Raw genomic sequence first — 20,965 nt, 5'->3', positions numbered from 1 at the left:
AGAAAATTAAAACAAGCCCACGGGAGCCAAATACAACATTGAGTCTATTTCACCTGAATATAAAGATGTCAGGAGCAGATTTGACTCACTAAACACTAAGGACAGGACACCTAATGAGCCATGGGATATCACTGAGAACATGAAGAAAGCAAAAAGTCATTGAAGAGTCAGGAAAGAAAGGATCAAACTGGATATCAGAAGACTCTGAAACTTGCTTTTAATCATGGAGTAGCTAAGGCAATTCATATGAAATGAAGCCAAAGAGCTGAACAGAAACTTTCAGAATGCAGCCAGAGAAGTACTATAATGAAGTGTGCAAAGACCTAGAGTGAGAAAACCAAAATGGAAGAACATGTTCACTATATCTTAAAATAACTGAAGAAAAACAAATCTAAGCTTTGGGGTGCTCTACTGAAATATTCTATGGGGAAAATATTGAACGATACAGGAAGCATGAAGTGAAGAGGGAAAGAATACACATTATTCTACCAAGAAGAACTAGTTGGCATTCCACTATCTCAAGAGGAAGGATATAAACAAGAACCAACAGCACTAATGGAAGATATTCAAGCCGCACTGACGGAATTAGCCAAAACCAGTTGCCAAGCATTGACTGAATTCAATCAAAAAGTTTCAACACATTGATGAAGCACTGGAAGCATCAGTGGAATGATATTTTGGGGTTCTGGGACCCTGCTGGAATGATGCTCTGAGGAATCCATGACCCTGCCAGAATGATAATATTTGGGGTCCGGATCAAACTAGAATGATTATCTAGGAGTCCGGGACTTGACAGAAAAATATTTTGGTGTATCTGAGACCTCTCCAGAAAGTTGCTCTCCCACCAGAGTGATCCTCTGGGGGACTGGACCCCTCCAGAACCATCATCCACTAAGTGCATGCTTCTATGGGGGTGCGTGCCGAAAACCCCCTTCCCTCAAGCATACTTCTTGCGGTATTCCCACTCCACAACACTCCATTCACCCACTCTCAGCACAGACTGGTGCCGACAAAAATTAAGAACAATTATTGTTAGGAGGCATTGTGTTTGGCCTTAGAGAATCTTTATAATAAAAGACTTACTTGAAGCATAAATTCTAACGAGCAAGACAAACTATTCAGACTGTAATAAATGTCAAGTTTATAAATAATGTACTATGGTGGAGCAGAGGAGTGAACTTTGCATAAGATGTGAGAAGGCTAAACATTTAAACTGAGACCTGTGCAAAAAATGACTCATGTACAAAGCTGATGTTTTCATGGATTGGTAGACTGATTATTATCCAGAGGCAATATTCTACAACTCATCTACAGATTCAACCTAATTACTCTCAAGGTTTGTTTTTCCAGAAAATGACAAGCTGATTCTAAATATTTGATTCTAACATTTTTATGGACATGTGAGAGTTTTAGTATAGCCAAATAATCCTGAAATACAATAAAATATAGGTGGAGAATGTGCATTGCCTGATATGAAAATTTACTAAAAAGCTATAGTCATTAAGACTGTGTAATAGTGACATAAAGGTAGACATATTGATGGAATAAAATTGAGAGTCTAAAAATTCAACCTCCTACATCCATAGCTAATTGATTCAAAAAGTGTACACAGAGAAGTCGCTATGATTTCAGCAAATGCTGTTGAAAAAACTAGATACAGGAAAAAAGAATGGGTTTTGACTTCCACCTTGCACCATATGCAAACACTAACTCAAAAACAGTTCTAAGACCTAAATGTAAGAGAAAAATCTATAAAACTCTTAATAGAAAACGTATATATAAATGTTTGTGACCCTGGATTAGGGAATGGTTTCTTAAGATATCTTGCATTTTAAGCAATTATGACATCTTAAACATAAGCAGCCCAAGTTCAACTTCATCAAAATTAAAGTCCCTTATAATTAGAAAGACACAATCAAGAATTTGAAAAAGGCAACCTACATCAGTAACTATTCATGAGGTACCTAATGATCTTGTATTCATAATATATAAAGAAATGTTACAAGTCAAAAACTAAAACTCAACAAATTAAAAATTAGTCAAGAAATTAGTCGCTACTCAAAATATATAAGTATGTTAAATATAAAATATATAACTCTATTATAGATTTAGTCTAAAATTTTTGTAAATTGCTTGAAAATAAAAATATTAAAATGAGTCTACAAGAGCAAAAGAAAAATATTTTGAGGCTGTCTAATCTGAATTTAGATAACATTTAAAGAAGAGACTTAATGGAATGAACACTAATGACCTGATGAGCTGGGGTGGGGGGTTGATATTAAAAACATCATATGTGAAAGAAGCAAAAGGTCATTAAAGACAGAAAAGCAAGAAAAAAATCAAAGTGGATATCAGAAGAGACATTGTAATTGCTCATCACTTAGAGTAGCTAAGGCAGATGGAAGAACTGATGGAGTCAAAGAGCTGAACAGATAATCTCAAAGGCAGCTCAGGAAGACAAAATATTAAAGAATTCATCATTTTTTCACCTTATATGCAACCAAGTCCTGCCAGCTACCTCCACCCCCATCTGCTCCAACCCAAAATGGCTCTGATATTTCCCATCAGCCCCCACTACAATCCCTATGCCAAATCCACATTCTTGAGCTATCCCAACAACCTCCCCACAGCTCTCCCTGCATCTACACCTGCACCCTTTCTCCAAATACCTGCAGCAGGCTCCACACTGAAGCCCCAGTGATATACCTAATATTGCCATGACCATGTCACTGCTCCACTCAACTCCCTCCAAAGGTTCCCTGCCCTCATCAGGAAGCTGGATATGAGTTCTGGACGGCCGGTTAGCACCAGGACCTGGCTGAACTGTGCCAGCTCCTTCTTCTTGTTCTTTCAAATGTCTGTGCCCCTGAGGCATTTGAAAGGGAGGACAGGCCCAAGCAATTTTCATGGACCTTCATCCTCAGCTTTAAGTGTCGCATGGCCTCATTTCCACTCTGTCCAACATTAGGATGTGAGTGCATGCCTCTGCAGCACGGATCAAATCAGCAGCCACTGACTACCTGCCAGACCTGCAACATCCGGCCCACTTTACAGAGGAACCACGAGAGGCCTAGTGAGGCTCAAAGACTTTCCCAAGGAAATCAGCTAATGAATAGAAGCACTAGAATTTGATCTCAATTCTGACTGTAGGGCCTATCAGCCTACACAGACATGCTGGAGGGCTTTTGTCTCTACACAGGAGCTGGCATATAGAAAGTACTGTGTGAACCTTCATGGAATGAACAATAACAGGTCTCTGCACATGAATCACCCTCCAAACTCAGGCAGGGACTGGAACAGAACTTCCCCCGAGTGAGATATCAAAGTTTATTGGTGGTTAATAGGGTCAGTATGGAGAAAGTGGGGGGTGGAAGGTAGACGTGATGGAAAAACTACAAGGATCATGGAATGTTAGCTTTCACCAGATTTTTATAATTGCTGTCAATAAGGCTTAAACCTGTAAATAACTGAACAGGTAAAAGTTGTGAGATAGATAGATACAAGGGGGCTTCAAAAAGTTTGTGGGAAACTTCCATTATTTTCAGATTTGTTTGGATTCATCACTGGGGCTTTTTCTTATTCTGGTTTCTTTGTTGGTCCGCTTTTGCACCTGCAAGACCAGGTCAAGGGCCTTCTTGAAAGCTGGAAGGACATGGTCCCCTGGGGTGAATGGTGTCCCCCAGACCCCATACTCACTCAAGGCACAGATGTCAACACCTGTAGTTGTTCAGGAGCCCACAGAACCCCTGCCCACTCCCCAGCCCCGAAACCCCACACCACCTTGCAACCAGCCCCACCTTGCAGGTAATTGAGAAGCCTGTCTACAGTGGGTTCTGTTTTGTTGTCAATTTTCTCCAGGTTGCAGTCTGACAGCTTGGCCATCTCGGGTCAGGTTGGCCCCTGCTGCAACACAGAAGGAAAAGACCCAGCCAGTCCATTAACTGCCAGTCAACGTAGCAAGTTATTCCTGGGGTCCTGATTCTGGTAAGGAATGCAAATGCCTGCATACGATGCCCACATCCTGCCTCCTGATCCTCATCCAGGAGGTCCCCAAGCATTAGCTACATCATGAAGCTGAGTGTCAGCTTTATTTCTTGAACCTGTATGCTACCAAATCCTGCCAGCCACCCCCTTCTAACGTCTTCCCCCAACGCAAAATAGCTCTGATATTTCCCGTCAGCCCCCACTACAATCCATATGCTATGGCCTAACCTCCTTCTTAAACTATCCCAACAAGCTCCCTGCTGCTCTCCCTGCATCCACACCTGCACCCTTCTCTAAGTACCTGCACCAGGCTCCACACTGAAGCCTCAGTGATATACCTCATGCTGCCATGGCCATGTCACTGCTCTGCTCAATGCCCTCCAAAGGTTCCCTGCCCTCATCAGGAAGCTGGATATCAGTTCTGGGAGGTCGGTTAACACCAGGACCTGGCTGGCCTGTGCCAGCTCCTTCTTGTCTTTTTAAATGATTGTGCCCCTGAGGCATTTGAAACGGAGGACAGGCCCAAGCAATTTTGCTGCACCTGCATCCTCAGCAGTCAGTGTCCCATGACCTTCATTTCCACTCAGCCGAGCTTCATTACGATGTGTGTGCATGCCTCGGGCGGCACAGATCACAGCAGCAGCCACCGACTGCATGCCACACCTGCACTGAGTCACTTAACCCTCAAGTGCAAACATCTGACCGACTTTACAGACGAACCACTAGAGGCCCAGTGAGGCTCAAAGACTTTCCCAAGGAAATCAGCGAATGAATAGAAGATTAGAATTTGATGTGAATCTGACTGTAGAGCCTATTAGCCTACACAGACATGCTGGAGGGCTTTTGTCTCTACACAGGAGCTGGCATCTAGAAAGTACTGTGTGTAACATCATGGAATCAACAAGAGCAGGTCTATGCACATGAATCACCCTCCACACTCAGGCAGGGACTTTTACAGAACTCCCCCCTGGCCAGCGAGCTGTAGGAAGTCTCATGTGGCGTGGGGATGAGTTTTCCTAGACCCGCTTGATTGGGAGGTGGAGAATTAAGACTACAGTAGAGAGCAGGTGTCCTGGTGTCTGGTGGGTTGCATGCTAGGCTTCTAACCACAAAGCCATCAGCTGGAAACCACTGGCTGGAAAAAGATGAGGCTTTCTACTCCTGTGAAGAGTTACAGTCTGAGAAACCCCTACAGGCAGTTCTACCCTGTCCATATGGTCGCTGGGTCAGAATCGCTGGCAGTGAGTTTTCAGGGGAGTACTGCCTCTTGTCATGCCAGCACGTGTTCAAGGCGTGGCGTGGAACACCAGGCCAGCCACTCAGTCTCTCGCTGGCAGAGCCACACCCCACCTGGATGGTCTCCTTGAGCAACTCTATGGCCTCCTTCAGGTCCTGGATCTGGGCCATGGCTTCCTTAAAGCTGGAACTTTTCCTAAAATCGCTTATTAAAAACCAAAACAAAAAGAACCCCCCAAACCAAGCAACACATGCAGGGAAATAATTAGAATAAGGATAAAATGACTCCAGGTGGGAATACACAGTTAAAATGGAGTCAGCATACATCTAAACATAGGGCAAGCTACTAGAGACAAATTTCCCTCTGGGCAACAAGCAGGAGCAGCTCCCACACTCCCCCACACTAACAAAATTGCAGAAATATGGATCCAGTTCAATTTCCTGGATGTCTTTTACTGGCTACTTTCTCTGCATGAAAAGCAATTCATTATTGATGGCAATTTTCTCCTGTCCTCTTAAAGAAAACTTCTCTCCAGCTGTCTGTCCTCCACTTAGAAGCTTTCCTCCAGCGTCTTTCTACTGTTAAATACAAACAGGGTTTTGTAAAAATTAAAGAAGCAACATGCAAAATTTTTGAAGAGTGTATGTGGGGCCGGGGGATCTTCCGTACTGGAGGGGTATTTCCCTTCTTTGGAGACTTATATGCTTTCCAAAGAAAGACTGGCCCTCTCTTTGGTTGAGTTCCTGCTCACTGAACCCCATCTTTGTACAGCTGGGCCTGTCTCTTTCTCCTTTTACTTGCCACCTGCCATACTGTTGACTGGGTCACCTCCCATTGAGGTCTCAGTCCTGGACTTACTCCAGCAACCTGGGAATGCCAATCATGTCTCAATGCGCAGTGGGTGCGCTGATATATCACTTCAACAACCTCAAGGCTGAGCGGGCTCCGTGCAGCAGCCATATGGGCTATTAAGAATGAGCCAGGGAGTTCCAGGACCTGGTTCAGCCCTCCCCCTACCCCTCCCTCTCTCAGCTCCGCACAGGTGAGAATACTTAGCAAACCTCAGGAGAAAGCCCTAACTTTTTGTGTTCCAGCTGCAGCCACTCGTGTCCTGAATAGCAGTCACTTCTTCGTGGTGAGAGAAGCCACAGACCCGGGACTCACCTGTGAGCGGAAGATGTTCTAGGAGTCTCAGGGAGGAGGCACCGCTGTGTGAAAGGAAACAGTGGAGTGGGGGGAGACAAGCAAAATTCCCGCAATGAATCAGGAACACCGACGCCCAAAGCCCCAGTCTGGGATCCTCCTTTTTCCAACAGGGATTCTCCCTATGAACCCCACAAAATCTCCAAATGGGGGATGGAACCAGCCCCTGGGACACCCTCCCACATCTCACTACGGTAGGGGCGCTGACGGAGCGGGGAGAGGGATGAAGGGTGCTTGCACCCCAGCCAGGCTGCTGTGTGCACCAGGGTACCCCCAAACTGGTCACCGCAGGACCCCCACCTGGGCGCGCCTACTACACAGTGCTCAGGCTGCTGGCGCTCCTCTGGCACCGCGCCACAGGCACAGCAAGTAGTAACTGCAGTATGACCCTCACTTCCGGCTAGGACACCGCCACTTCCGGCCCATCTCAGCTTGACCGGGAATGGGAGGAGAGTAGTCATGGGTGTGATCCGGAAACACGTAAGTGAAAAAACAGGCAGGAGTTAAGGCTTCATTAAGCTGCATAGACATTCAGGAAAATAAGAATATTACTTGATATGGTAGAGATTAATATGACATCATTCCCACCAACATTATTTGAAAGTTTATTCTTCATAACACTGACCATATAGGAAGGGATTGTGATTAACTGGAAATAATAAATGTGTAGGTCTTAGTGGGGAAAAACGTTTCTTATCCTGACAAACGGCTAGATTATTATCAGATGTATGATCAAAGTCACATCCCTCATAGAGAGCACGGACTGAACTAAAGGCTCCAACTTCCCCTATGTGACACTGAATATCCACATGGTAAAAGGTGTGCTCAGGGCCATGAAAAGAATAAGCAATATACTTCTAACATAGCAACACAATTTTAATGTTATACAAAACAAACTGAATATTTTCTCTTTTTTAAAACATTTTATTAGGGACTCATACAACTCTTATCACAATCCATACATGCATCAATTGTGTAAAGCATATCTGTACATTCTTTGCCCTCATCATTTTCAAAGCATTTACATTCCACTTAAGCCCTTTGCATCAGGTCTTCCTTTTATTCCCCTCCCTCTCCGCTCCCCCTTCCCTCATGAGCCCTTGATAATTTATAAATTATTATTTTGTCATATTTTTCCCTGTCTGATGTCTCCCTTCCCCCCCCTTTTCTGTTGTCCAAACTGAATATTTTCTTCATATCTTGGATACTGAAGTACACTTTAACTTCCATGTGGTGCTTATGCATGTCTGAGACTGAGAAAATAAACCACTACATCACCGGTCTAGTTTTGAACTGTTGTTTATAAGGACACTACCTGCTATGGTAAAGATGAAACAATATGTTCTATAAAATGGAAAAAAAAGCCTAAGGAGCTTTTACTCTGCTGTCTATGGTTCTATGAGTCTAGAATTCATATGACAGGTCTGACTTTATTGTTCTTTTAAATGTATGTTCTTATTCTTATACGTAAAACCTTAGTGTGTTTGTGTATTTGAAATCTGAAGATAAATACAATAGTAACATCACATTAAAACTGGTGCTTAGTAGAGTAGAGGGGCAGCAAACAAGAATAAAACTTTTTAGAGTGACAAAGGCTGAAGCAATGTGCTCAAATATACGAACGATTATGAAGATGGTATAGGACAGGCCAGTGTTTCTTCCTGTGGTACACAGGGTAACTATAATTTAGAACTCACTTAATGACACCAAACACTAACAACTTCCATTGTACACTGGCTCTGAGTACAATAAGTACTAAAATGTTAGAGTATTTTTTAAATAAGCATTAACATAATAATCATTCAGAACAGTTGTTGAAAACATAATCATGGTTTTAAAATATATAACTGCAAGATTAATCAAGAGTTAAGGACAATATTGAACAACTGTAGCTTTGCATGATAACTTTAATGATTTTATTTTAATGCACGAGAAACTTTAATACACAATTTTACAACTGCAGAGAATGTGGGGTAAAGCATTAAAAAATACACTGTACAACGGGATATATTATACTGGTGTTTTAACAACACAGTAACAAATTTGATGATTTCATGACTCTAATTAATTGAGGAGAATGATTACATCATACACCCTAACAGTTTATGTACAGATTTGTGGAAATGGGATGGATTGAGTTAGAGAGCTCCTATCTCTGCCTTTTAATTCACATTTCACCTTGACTGAGTGGGATTATTACCAGGTATGCAAGGATGTTTCAACATTGGAAAACATAGTAATGTAACCAACTACATAAACAGGAGGAAAATAAGAACCCTCTGATCATGTTAATAGATGCAGAAAAGATATATGACAATATCCAACACCCATTCCTGATAAAAACACTCAGTAATATGGAAATGGAAGGGAGAGACCTCAACACAACAAATGTATTAAAGGAAACACTGTTGGTGAAGGACTATTAGATGACTGGAACTTGCTGGAAATGAGACACTTATGCACACAGAAAGGTTTCATCAAAAGAGTAATACAGAACCCACAGATTGGGGGGAATACGTCTTTAACAGTGAGGAGATGGAGACAGAGGGGGAGGGGAAGAGGAGGAGAAGAAGACAACTGTGGCATTTTCATGAATCTAATCTAGATGCTCACCTGAGCATGCACCAGGGAAAAGGAGGCTGGAGCCTGGGTGGTCTAGTATAGGGAGCAGAGCCTGAAATCAGGGTCTGAGGATGAATTTTTGTGAAGGGCCTTTCCGTTGTGGCTCTTTAGTCTACAAGGCTTAGCTAGGCCTCTTCTTTGACTTGCGTGATTGGAGGAGTTCATGAGAAAGTCACATGGTGCCAGGAGAGACATGGCCAAGTGGAGCAGATGGCAACAGGTGCTGTCAGGTATGTCTCTGTAGTCCATGCAATGGGAGCGTCACCTGGGGATATTCTCAGTTGGGACGCCTGCTCTCTACCCATCACTTTCTGTCAGCTTGTCTTCCTGTCATGGCTTGTGTGTTGTTTTGTTTCAAATGCAGACAGGGTCACCCAAAATGAGCAGGTTTCAGCAGGGTTTCCAGACTATGCAACTAAGAATGAATCAGTTGCCACTCCAGGTGCTGAAGCTCACCTCTCAGCCCCTCCCTCCTCATCGATTCCAGGTCACACCCCTTAGGACAGACTCCTCCCCACACTCTACCTAGGGGATGCAATTTCCTTTTGAACCTACTTCCTCTGCCTGAGAAGGTTCTGAGTGCGTTTCCCACAAGGGTAGGTGAGTCTCTATGTTTCTATGTGGATTCCATCTGTGGAGTCTCCTGCAGGGTGACGTGCCCAGCGGTGTCTTGGTTCCTGAGGACATTATAATTCCTGCACCCTGTCGGCCCCCATTCTAGGATGCCGCGATCCCCTGGAACGTATCCATTTAAATTCTTTCTGAGCTGGGTACAGGCCTCAGAGCATTCACACATGGGAATACTCTGCCTCCTTTATCCTACCCAGAACCCCTCATGCACCCTCACTCCTCAAGCCAGAAAGGCCCGATTGGGTGTAGGTTCTTGTCTGGTGTCCGTTCCCTCCATATCAGGTGTCAGGCATGAGAGCAAGGGACCCCAGAGTGGCCTAACCGAAAGGAGAGGCCAGCCTTGCAGTCATCAGGCCACCCCATGATGACTGAGGTCTATATTAGAGCTTAACTTCCCAGCACCTTGCTTTGCAAAAGGGTGCCATAGCAGTCACAGCCCCAAACCCTGCACAGTTTAATTCTTCGCATAGAGTAAACCACCACTGAGTGCTTTCTGCCCAGGAACTAAGGCTGTAGGTAATCTGGCCCTCAAGCAGAGGGCTTTGGAGAGTGGATTACTTTAACCTCTCCAGGCAGCCCAGGGAGGGGGAGTCTCTCTTGGAGGTTTGCCTGATGGAGTGTCACCAAACAGTGTAGGGGGTCTCGTAGACAGGAACCATGTCCTATCAGCCTTTCCATGACTGCATTGGTCAGGAGGCCCTGGAACCATCTTGTAAGCCCACTGTCTAAGGATGGAAGAGTCTGTCATTGTGATGTATTCATTGATCACCAATCATGCTTTTGTGGCAATTTCCTTTGCCCTGCCCGACTCCCACCTCTTTAATTCACATCTCCAGATAGATGATTTGTTTGTGTCTTTGTCTTTGTCTCTTAAGATTTAACAAATATTGTCTTTAAACTATATCTAAAATGGGGTCTCCTTTTTACTCTAAAACAGGTCTTGACTGCGTGTGCTTCCTTAATCATTTCTGCCCATCGGAAACTAGCTTGTGCTCTGTTTCGACTGCAAAAGGGACTCCAATCACAAATAAAATTTAAGGAGAACATTTATTAATGATCAGAAATAATGCGGAGGAGGATTTAATCTATGGGGATACCCTTTAAATGGACTTTAGGCATGCATACCATCCACAGCCCTTTACTAACTGGGGTACTAAGACTTTAATCTCTAATACAGCTCCTGGGTTTTTTCTCTGCTGATGCTGTACCTTTCCACTTGGAGTGTGAGGAGCACCTCGGCTCAGAGATTGGTTGTGTTAATGGCACATCTCTTTATCACTGCGCTCTTCCACCTGTGCCACCACCCCCTTCTCTTCCCTCGTGGGCCATAGAGCATTGCTGGCCCAGATTTAATGTCCACTCATTTTATTAATAGGGAATTTTGGTTTCCCTTATAATTCTTTTTATTTGTAGAATTGAGCAAATATTTTATTTGTTTTCAGGTGCTTTTGTGTATCAATCTGGAGAAAGAAAAGCTTTTCTTCAACTGTAAAGAGTTTCAGTTTTGAAAATCTAGAGGGCAGTTCTACACTGCCCTATAAGGTCACTATGTGTCAGAATTGACTCAATGGCAGTGAATTTTGGTTTTGTTAATTAATATTATCTTTTAGTGCAAGGTAAACACTTTTTTGGCTGTTTTGAGTTATTTTCACAGTGACATAGTATTTAATGCGTTCACTTATCATCTATCCTAGTGGATACAGAAAACGTTTCATAGAGCCCAATTCTAATTATGTAAATTCATTTAATCCTTTTGATTGATTTCATTTGTTAACTGTTTCTTCTGTTTGTTTTAATTGTGTAGGAACTGTGTCCTACAAAGGTTAGCTCCTCATTTTTAAAAATTGGGTTACAATTATTCCTAATACAAGGTAACATTCAGGTATATAATTCTTATATATAGTAAGATATCATCTTATTTACAATAAAGTTACCATTTTCTATCTCCCTCTGAATGATAATACTTAATTGTTCTAACCTTTTATCCAAGGATTCTGATGAAAGGCTTGTTTTATTCACTGCTTTATTGTTTTCAGGTGCACTCTGGTGCACTGTTTGTGATGCCATAGGACCTTAAACTCTTCCTTGTGGTTTCTAGGCTAAAATTAATATGTGACCAGATTGCCACATTGTGGGATACAACTGCTTACATTTCATGGAGCTGCCATACATTTACTGTAGCAGTAGGACTTCTTCACTAAGTTGTTTAGATAGACCAAATTCTCAGGAGGCTTACATGTTTTTCACTATTGGCACGGTGATTCTTAATGAAAATTATTTTTGCATACCTGATTTAGTCATATTTTCAACATAAAACCAATGTGCATACATAGACATGAATATGCTTTAATCATGTTTAGTTTTCCCTTTGGTTAGGTGCCATGTCATGTTAATTCCATGAGGTTGAATTTTTAACTATAACATGAGAAACCGCCTTTTTGAATATGCAAAATTTGCAGGACGCAGAAAAATTAAGCCATTCTCTTAATTTTCAGCTCTCACAATTTTCTATTTGAATCATACAGATATACTGTAACCTAACTGGTCTCCTTACCATAGATAGAGAATAAAATTAATATCAACTTTAATAGATCTTCAACAGAGGCACTCTATGTAAATTTCTTAATATTCTTTCTGAGTTTTCATGGAAGATAAACAGGTTTCTTAAAGATTTTTAAGATGTATAATTGAGGAATTATAAAATATTTATAACATTATTCTATTTAACATAATAATACTACAGTCTTTAGCATTATCTATTAGGAACAGATATGCAGAGGCTTAAAAAGGATCATGTATAAATTCCATCATCTTTATTCCATTTTTCCATGATCTTTTTGAGACCCACTTGTGCATTCATGGCATAAAAGATTGACTACCAATGAGCTCCTTGTATTTAAATTAGATAATAATTTGATAAATAGTCATCATTTGGCCCACCATTTGATTCTGTATGGTGACCATATGTGGTTTCAGAGTAAATCTATACTCCGTAAGGTTTTTAATGGATAACTTCCGAAGGTATTTTCTCATGGAACAAATTCTTTTGGTCTATCTCTTAGTTAATTCCATCACATCCTTCAAATCACAGTTTTCAATGAATTCAGTTAATTAGACTATTAAGGGCATAGGGTGAAAACCACCACTAAACAGAATGACCCCATAGGCAGGAGCATAGAATGATTTCACAGTAGAAATCAACTGAGAACGTACTTACCTATGTGTACCTTCCCCTGTTTTGAGGACAGATGTTTGCTCTGGTTCTAACTAAATTAATTAGAGACATTGAAAACAATACCTTTCTTATTGTTAGCTGCCATCTAGTTTTCTCTAGTTTATAAGAGCATGATGCACCCATGGGGATGTAGTGGGTTATGTGTTGGATTGCTAACCACACGATCAGCAATTCAAAACCATTAACTGGTTGCAGTTTCAGAAACACACAGGGCCTTTTGTACTCTGCCCTGTGGAGACTTTATAAGTCAGAATTGACTCAATGACAGATCATTATTTTTTAATGGGCAACAGAACAAAACCATGCCCTGTGACCTCAGTATTCTGAGTTCCATCTGGTCACTTTGTTTCTTGGGGACTGGAATGGTGACTTTGGACTCTTTACATATTGGTCATAAACCTGAGAGTCCTCATTTGCATATTTTCTAACTATTGCCTCTTTTGTTTTACTTTTTGCTAGTGTTTCTTCATGATCTATTTATTTTTCCAGGGTGGGACTTTCCATGTATACTTATTGCTAATGAGCTTTTCATTTCATATATAAAATATTCATATATAAACATGTATAAACCACTTTATTTTGCCACCTTCCATGAATCAGATGCAAATGCCTTAACATTTTATTGAAAATGTCCTTGTGATTCTTGGTTTTGCCTGTCTACCTACCTTAGTTCTGTACATTTAGGTAAAGTCTGAAAGTGCAGACAGTTCCACATACATAATCAGCAATGTGAATTTCTTGATGGCTTAGATTTAGGTTCAATTTAGGGTTATAGAGTGCTAGAGTCAGAGGCTGTGTGAGATTGGAATCTAGGTCCTGGGATTAATGTTCCCGGTTCAAGAACAAGAGTCAATGGATAGAAACAGAACATAAGTGTCATGAGTTAAGAGTCAGATTTTGGTGAACCGATTAAAGGGTTTTATGTTTAGAATGTGTCGTGCCTACCAGCTTATGTTTGGTGTTGCTTTGGGACTTATGTGTTAGGATATAAAGATAGATAGTTATGGCTTAAACAGTATCATTTTGGAAAGTGGTTTCTGATATTGAGACATTCTGTCATAAAGTTAGGATTAAGGTTGTAGAATATATTCAAAGTTGTGTTCCTGACTCAAACAATTGGGATAAATGAATTAGGTTAGTTTGAGCATGTATGGCAGGGGTCTTCAAACTTTTTATGCAGGGGGCCAGTTCACTGTCCCTCAGGACGTTTGAGGACCAAACAATAGTTTTAAAAAACTATGAACAAATTCATATGCATACTGGCCTAGTCTGCTGCTAACCAGGACAGGCAGTGGTGGCAAAAACAACTGATGGGCCTGATAAATATCCTCGGCAGGCTGCATGTGGCCCGCGGTCCATGGGTTGAGGACCTCTGGTGTATGGTGTTGGGATTTCTTAAGGAAATCCTATTTTTTTCCCCAATAGGCTGTGGGTATCAGGGAATGCTCAGGGTGCTAATAGACATTGTGGCTGTAAAGAGCTTTTCAGGTGGTTAGGGGTTCAGTGTTTTAGGATTATTATCAGTGAGCTGTAAGGATGCTCAGCGTGTTAAGGTGTAAGGGTTAATGGGTTGGGAGTTGTTGATTAGCAATTAATAGTTAGTGGGTTAAGTTTCAAAAGTTATTTTTGCGCGTTGAAATGCAGCCTACAGCGTTTTTATATTTATCACCTATTTATGACCTATTTTGAATATTTTATGGATATGAATATTAATTTATGATTATAGGAAATTTTATTTCATTTGGGAAGCCTCTTTTCTCCCTTAAAATGATATTATTTTGATTGCTCGAATTAGAACATACAGTCAATGTTTAATATCAGTAGTGAAAGTGAGCATTTATGTTTGTCATTTTTCTGAGGTGGGGTGATGTTTTTCTCTTTCCTCCTACATTTTGACTTTTTAAAAAGAGGAATGTGTATTAGCATATTCACATATTGAACTATATTGTTTCATGTTAGATTTGCAGAAGTGTTTTTTTAACATGAAAAGCCTTTGACTTTGTTTAGTATGTTTCATGTGTCTATTTACATAGCTTATCCTCTTTTTGCATTAATTGCTATAATACAGTGCTTATTTTTTATGTTAAATCAACTCTGGGGAAGAGTCCAATTAATCATGGTATATAATTATGTCAGTATGTTGTCTGACTCAGTTCCCAATATTTTCAAGCACTTTTTCATGTAGATCCATTATAAATATTGGTCTACAGTTTTATTGAAGTATCATTATCTGACCTTGTTGACAGTTTATTACTGGTCTCATAGAAAATGTTAGTAAGTGTACTCTCACAACTATTGTTATGTTTTCACCCAATAACTTGAACTTAAGGAAAAAAAGTATTTATTCATACTGTGTGAATCCTATGATCTTTAATCTGTTATAGAGTTAGCCTTGAGGTTTCTCATGGATTTTATTTGTGATTCGGTTGATTCTGGAACCTCTGAGCATCTTGAAACACAGTCAACTCATAGATCACTTGTTCTGGATGGATCCTCAGGTTTGCCAGCTGACCCCTCAGTATAGAGCAGTGTTTCTCAAAATTCCTAATGCGGTGACCCTTTAATGCAGTTCCTCATGTTGTGGTGACCCCCAACCATAAAATTATTTTTGTTGCTACTTCATAACTGTATTTATGCTACTGTTATGAATCATAATGTAAAGATCTCATATGCAGGATGTATTTCCATTGTTACAAATTGAACATGATTAAAGCATAGTGAGTAATCACAAAAAAAACATGTAATTATATATTGTGAAGTATTTTTTTCTAATGATAAATAAATGAAAATTTGTCTTGAAGCCTGGTGTAGCATGGGTAACAGTCTTCACATCAGGGACTCATGTGGGTGTATCTGCATGTTGGCAGACCTTCCTGGAGACAGATAAGGTCTCAGTTCATACAACCATCAGAAGTATGTTTTCCAATGGTCTTAGGCGTCCCCTGTGAATGGGTCGTTCGACCCCCAAAGGGGTTGTCACCAACAGGTTGAGAACCAATTGTGTAGAGGGATAAATGATTTACAGTACTCTTGATGGACAAATAGTAACTCACACCTGAGTGACTGTGTGCTACCCTCACACTTGAGCCCACGATGGGAAATACTCTGCCATAGGACATGCTGGGTGGATCGTAGAGAAGTTCCTTCAGCCCACCTTCAGGAGAATGGTGTAAATCAATGAGGGAAAGGAATTCCTTAGTGATTTTATCATCACTTTGTTCTCTCTCTCTCTCTCTCTCTCTCTCTCTCTCTCTCTCTCTCTCTCTCTCTCTTTTTATTTTTTTAGCAAAGGCTACCCATTCCTTCTTTTTAATAAGAGAGTTTATGTTCCAGCAAAGTTCACATGAAAGGTTTGGTATCCGTTAACATGGAAATAACTTTTGTAAATATAACTATCACACTATTATTTTGTGCCTGTCTTGTGTGTTGATTAGTGGTTTCTGAGTTTGTCGATGTTAGGTGCCATTGAGTTGATTCCACATCATAGGGACCTAGTGCACAGCAGAAGGAAACACTGCGTTCTTTAACAGTCTCACAATTTAGGATGAACCCATTGTTGTCGTCACTGTGTCAATCCACTTTGTTGAGGGATTCCTATTTTTCACTGCCGCTCTACTTTACCGGACATACTGTCCTTCCCCAGGGACTGCTCCTTTCTGACAACATTGTCCAAAGTATGTAATATGGGCTCTCACTCTCTTTACCTCTAACTAGCATTCTGAGCTCACTTCTTTGAAGACAGACTTGTTTGTGTTTTGGAAACCAATTTTATTTCAGTATTCTTGGCCATCACTACAATTCAGTCAAACCGATTCTTCTTCAGTCTTCCTTATTCAGTGATCAACTTCCACATATGAGGCAATTGACAATCCGGTGGTTTGGATGAGGTGAACCTACTCCTCAAAGTACGATCCCTGCTCTTCAACACTTGAAACAAGCCTAATAAGCTTTATTTATCCAATACAATGTATCTATTGATCTCTAGACTGGTGATAGAATGACTATCACCATTCTGTTGTGGTTTTCTTTGCATTTTTTGCATAAGCTAACAGTTTTCTGGAAGGAGTTCGAATTTAGTCAAGCGTAGATTAAGAATGCATTTTCACTGAGGGGTCTCAAATGTAACCTTTCTCTGCAATAGACCAAAATAAGATCCCTGAGTTGAAGCCTGTTCTGAAGACTTGGTGGTGTGTTGAGCCTTATATTTAAGGTATGCTTGATGACTTGGCATTAAACAAATTTTGTTTTGCTCTAGTAGCCTGACTTGTTGATTAATTTTACAGAAGTACTAATTTGGCCCACACAGAAGAGAAGATAATGGAGCAGAGTGCAGCTCAGACCCCTTTCTTCACCTGGAGTTCTGGAGTCACATTGCCTTCTCCCAGCCTCCTTTTCCAGTGATGCCTGGCAATGGCCTGCACAGGAATGGAGCTCAGCCTTCAATTAAGTTGGCTATGAAAGGGGTCACTGGGGACATGTAGTGAGGACATCAGGATAGCAGAACAGTCTGTGCTCTCACCACTCCATAGCATACCAACCTCCAGCTGATTTAAGAGAATCTAGAGACAGAAGAGGTGAAGCACAGCATCTGTGAATTTGACAAGCCTGGTTCAAGCCCTGCAGCTGCACCTGGAGACAGTGAGCCAAGTGTGCAGGTAAAGCACTCCCAAACCTTCAGGTTTCAATTCCTGAGCTTCTCACCTCTGAGAGCTGCCCCCAAAAGAGGAATAAGCCGAAATATTCTTGTGAATAAGGTCCAGATTCTCAGGTGTATTATCTAGAGTAAGTAAGCCCTACATTTAACAGTGTATCATGTGACTCTATCTGATGGACTATATGGAGATTAGCATGTGAGTGGTCCCTTTGTAATAAAGTTAGAAAGGGCTTCATCTGGGATGAGAATGTTGGCTGTTTCCTCAGAGAACTCAGTCCTGTCCATGACTTCTCCATTCACCAGGACCAGTGTTTCCAGGCCATGGAAAGTGATGAGGACTGTGTCTGAGGAGGTAGCTGTGAGTGTAGGATTGAGATTGACTAGGAATAAAGGCTGTGTTCCTCTGTTGTCAGTGACTTATATATTTATAAGCCACTCATAACAAATCCAAGAACATTTAAATGGTGAGATACTCATTTTCTTTTCTGCATTAGATTATGGTAGCATTATTAGATACTCAGAAGTTTGAAGATCAGCTAACTCTAGTAATCTCAGTGAATTCAGCCCAAAGTGGCTCCAATGCAATGTGTGCTGTAAATGGAAATGGATTTTGTGAGTCACGAAAAATGAAGAACTTTTCTTCAGCAACTACATTCCTATGTCTTCTCAGAGTCATTCTAGTGTGGAAAGAGTACATGTCACCCTAAAGCAGAAGTAGGGTAAGCTGACTAAAGGACAAATGTGAACCCTCTGGGTGAAACCAGAAATAGTGGGCTGGCATTCTGTGGGACTGAGAAGGTGAACTCTCTGAATCTAGAATTTTCAGATAAGTTCTTATCTGTCTTGACCATCCTGCCCTGAATGTTCTGGAGGATAGGCAAAAAATACTAACATCCACAGAATGAAATACAATTAGTGAATTTATTTATTTTCAGATGGGTTTCCAGAAAATACAAAAAAAATTAAAATACCAGGCCACCGTTGTTAGGAAAAACAACCAAACTAAACCACTTGGTGTAATTTGAAAAAACAACCAACTAAAAATAGGCTGACCGCCTAGATATTAATTAAGTGGTAGTCAGAATACCTCAGAAAGTATGAGGGAAGAATATAGTGTTACATTTTCAGCCAATAGTCAAGCACCTATTATTTATAGTTACCTTTGCCCAGGCCCCAGTTGGCTGTGAGTCTCATTGGGAAGTATTTATCTGAGAGACATGGGAACTGTGATGCAGAGACCCCTGGCTCAATCATTTCCTCTCCTTAGGATAAGCAGGCCAATTGTTGCTGTAGAACAGAATATATTGTCCTGTTACATTATAACTTATGAAATCACAGCTAAAAGGTATAGGCACGGATTTTGTTTTGTTTTTTCAATAGAGAGAGATTCTTTAGGGAAACACATTTAGAAGAATCTGCAGATCCCCACAGGAAACCAGACTGGAAGCTCCAGTTGTGCCTGCTCCTGGGTCTGAGTCCTGTGCTCTGTGGGTCCTGAGTGCCCACTGGAGACCATTCTCCTCCCTGCCGAGGAGATTTGTGTCTGGTCTCTCAGTGTCTTCCCCTCACTGTGTGTCTTGCACAGTAGTACATGGCCGTTTCCTTGGCTTTCAGGCTGTCCATTTGAAGATAGAGTGTCTTCCTGGAGTTGTCTCTGGAGATGGTGAATCTCCCCTTTACGGAGTCTGTATAGTATGCACTACCACCAGTATTAATACCTGAGACCCACTGCAGGCCCTTCCCTGGAGCCTGGCGGATCCACATCATTTCATAGCTACTGAAGTTGAATCTAGAAGTCCAATAGGTGAGTATCAGAGACCCCCCGGGCTTTCTCAGATCACCTCAGAGTCCACAAGCTGCACCTCATACTGGACACCCGCAAACACAGAGAACCGTGATCAGTCGTCACACACTTACATACTAATGTACTCACAATTGCACACATACACAGCAGGGTCTACAATGATTACTGTGTAAAAAGGTCAAAATGAAAGCCAAGATTGGTACAAAATGCATTATGTGTCCTGTGCACAGCAGAGACCCCAGAGACAGGGACTGTGATCTGAGCTCCCCCACATCAGGGGCTGTGGCCGGTTTCTCAGCAGGCAGAGAGCAGCATTTGCATGTCCTCTGATATTTAGAAGGAAATGAGAAGAGAATATGGGCAAGGGTTCTCCCTCAGACTCAGAGAAGTACCAGCACTCTCAAGGGAAAACAGTTTTTAAACAGGTTGTTTATCAAGCATTCCTTTAGTTGTTGTATATTATCAAGACTTTTAAAAGTAGTTTTCAGTTTATAAACGTTATAATACATACACAACAATTTTGTGCTATGAGAGTTCACATTGCATCCTCTCATCCCCTTTAAGATGTGGATATGTGTGACGCTAGTGGAAGATTCTATTATTTGTTTCTCTCATGAGAACATTTCCCCCTCTGCCTTCCAAGGAATTTCTCCATTGAAGTGATATTTTTATACTTTAGGCATGAAGTTATCCATAAATATGCGACATGGCGTCTGCTGTCTGGTTTCTGATGTGGAGGTTCGGGTTCTCCCTCTGATGTCATGATCGGGAAAAGTGCATGTTTGTCTCCTTACTTCATCTCACAAAGGCCGTTTTCGTTTAATCAGATTACTGGTTGTGTCTCTTCCATCTCATTTATTTCAGTCCTTATACTTATTTATTTCCCCCTGCTACCTGTGCTGGGGCATATGATTCCTTTCTTCTAGTGTCATGGAATGGAAACTGAGGTAATTCATTTGAGAGCTGTATTTCTATATGATACAGATGTGTGTGGCTATGAATTCCCCACTAAGTCTTCTTTAGTTGAATCCCACAGGTTACAATGATGTGCTTTCATTTTCATTCAGCCCAATACAGCCGTGCAGGATATAAAAATCATTAAATACATCATAGCTATCAGTCATACATCTCAATGTGTGCATCACTCACACTCACTCACACCCATTGAGTCAATGCAGACTCATAGCGACCCTGCAGGACAGGGGAGAATGGCCCCTGAGTATTTCTGAAACTGTAACTCTATATGGAAGCAGAAAGCCAGGCTTTTTCCTGTGGAGCAGCTGGTGGTTTCAAACTGCTGAACTTATGTTTTTCAGCCAAGTAAGTAATCACTAGGCCACCAGAACTCATGTAATTACGGATATGCATATATTATACAAATGAATGAATACTATAAAGTATTGGATATAGTCATAAATACTAAGTTGGAATATATCCATTGAGAAAATACCTTAGAGGGAAAGAAACCCTAGGACTGAAGAGGAAGCTCCTGGTTCCCATGACTCAGTTATTTCCCTTGCCCGAGAAGCCTGGTCCTCTGCTTTATACAAACCATTATTGCAGTGCAGTTTGTGTATGGGATGGCACTGGATCACC

Source organism: Tenrec ecaudatus, chromosome 17, assembly GCF_050624435.1.
Source record: "Tenrec ecaudatus isolate mTenEca1 chromosome 17, mTenEca1.hap1, whole genome shotgun sequence".
Lineage (NCBI taxonomy): Eukaryota > Metazoa > Chordata > Mammalia > Afrosoricida > Tenrecidae > Tenrec > Tenrec ecaudatus.
Note: the sequence above shows the minus strand (reverse complement) of the source record.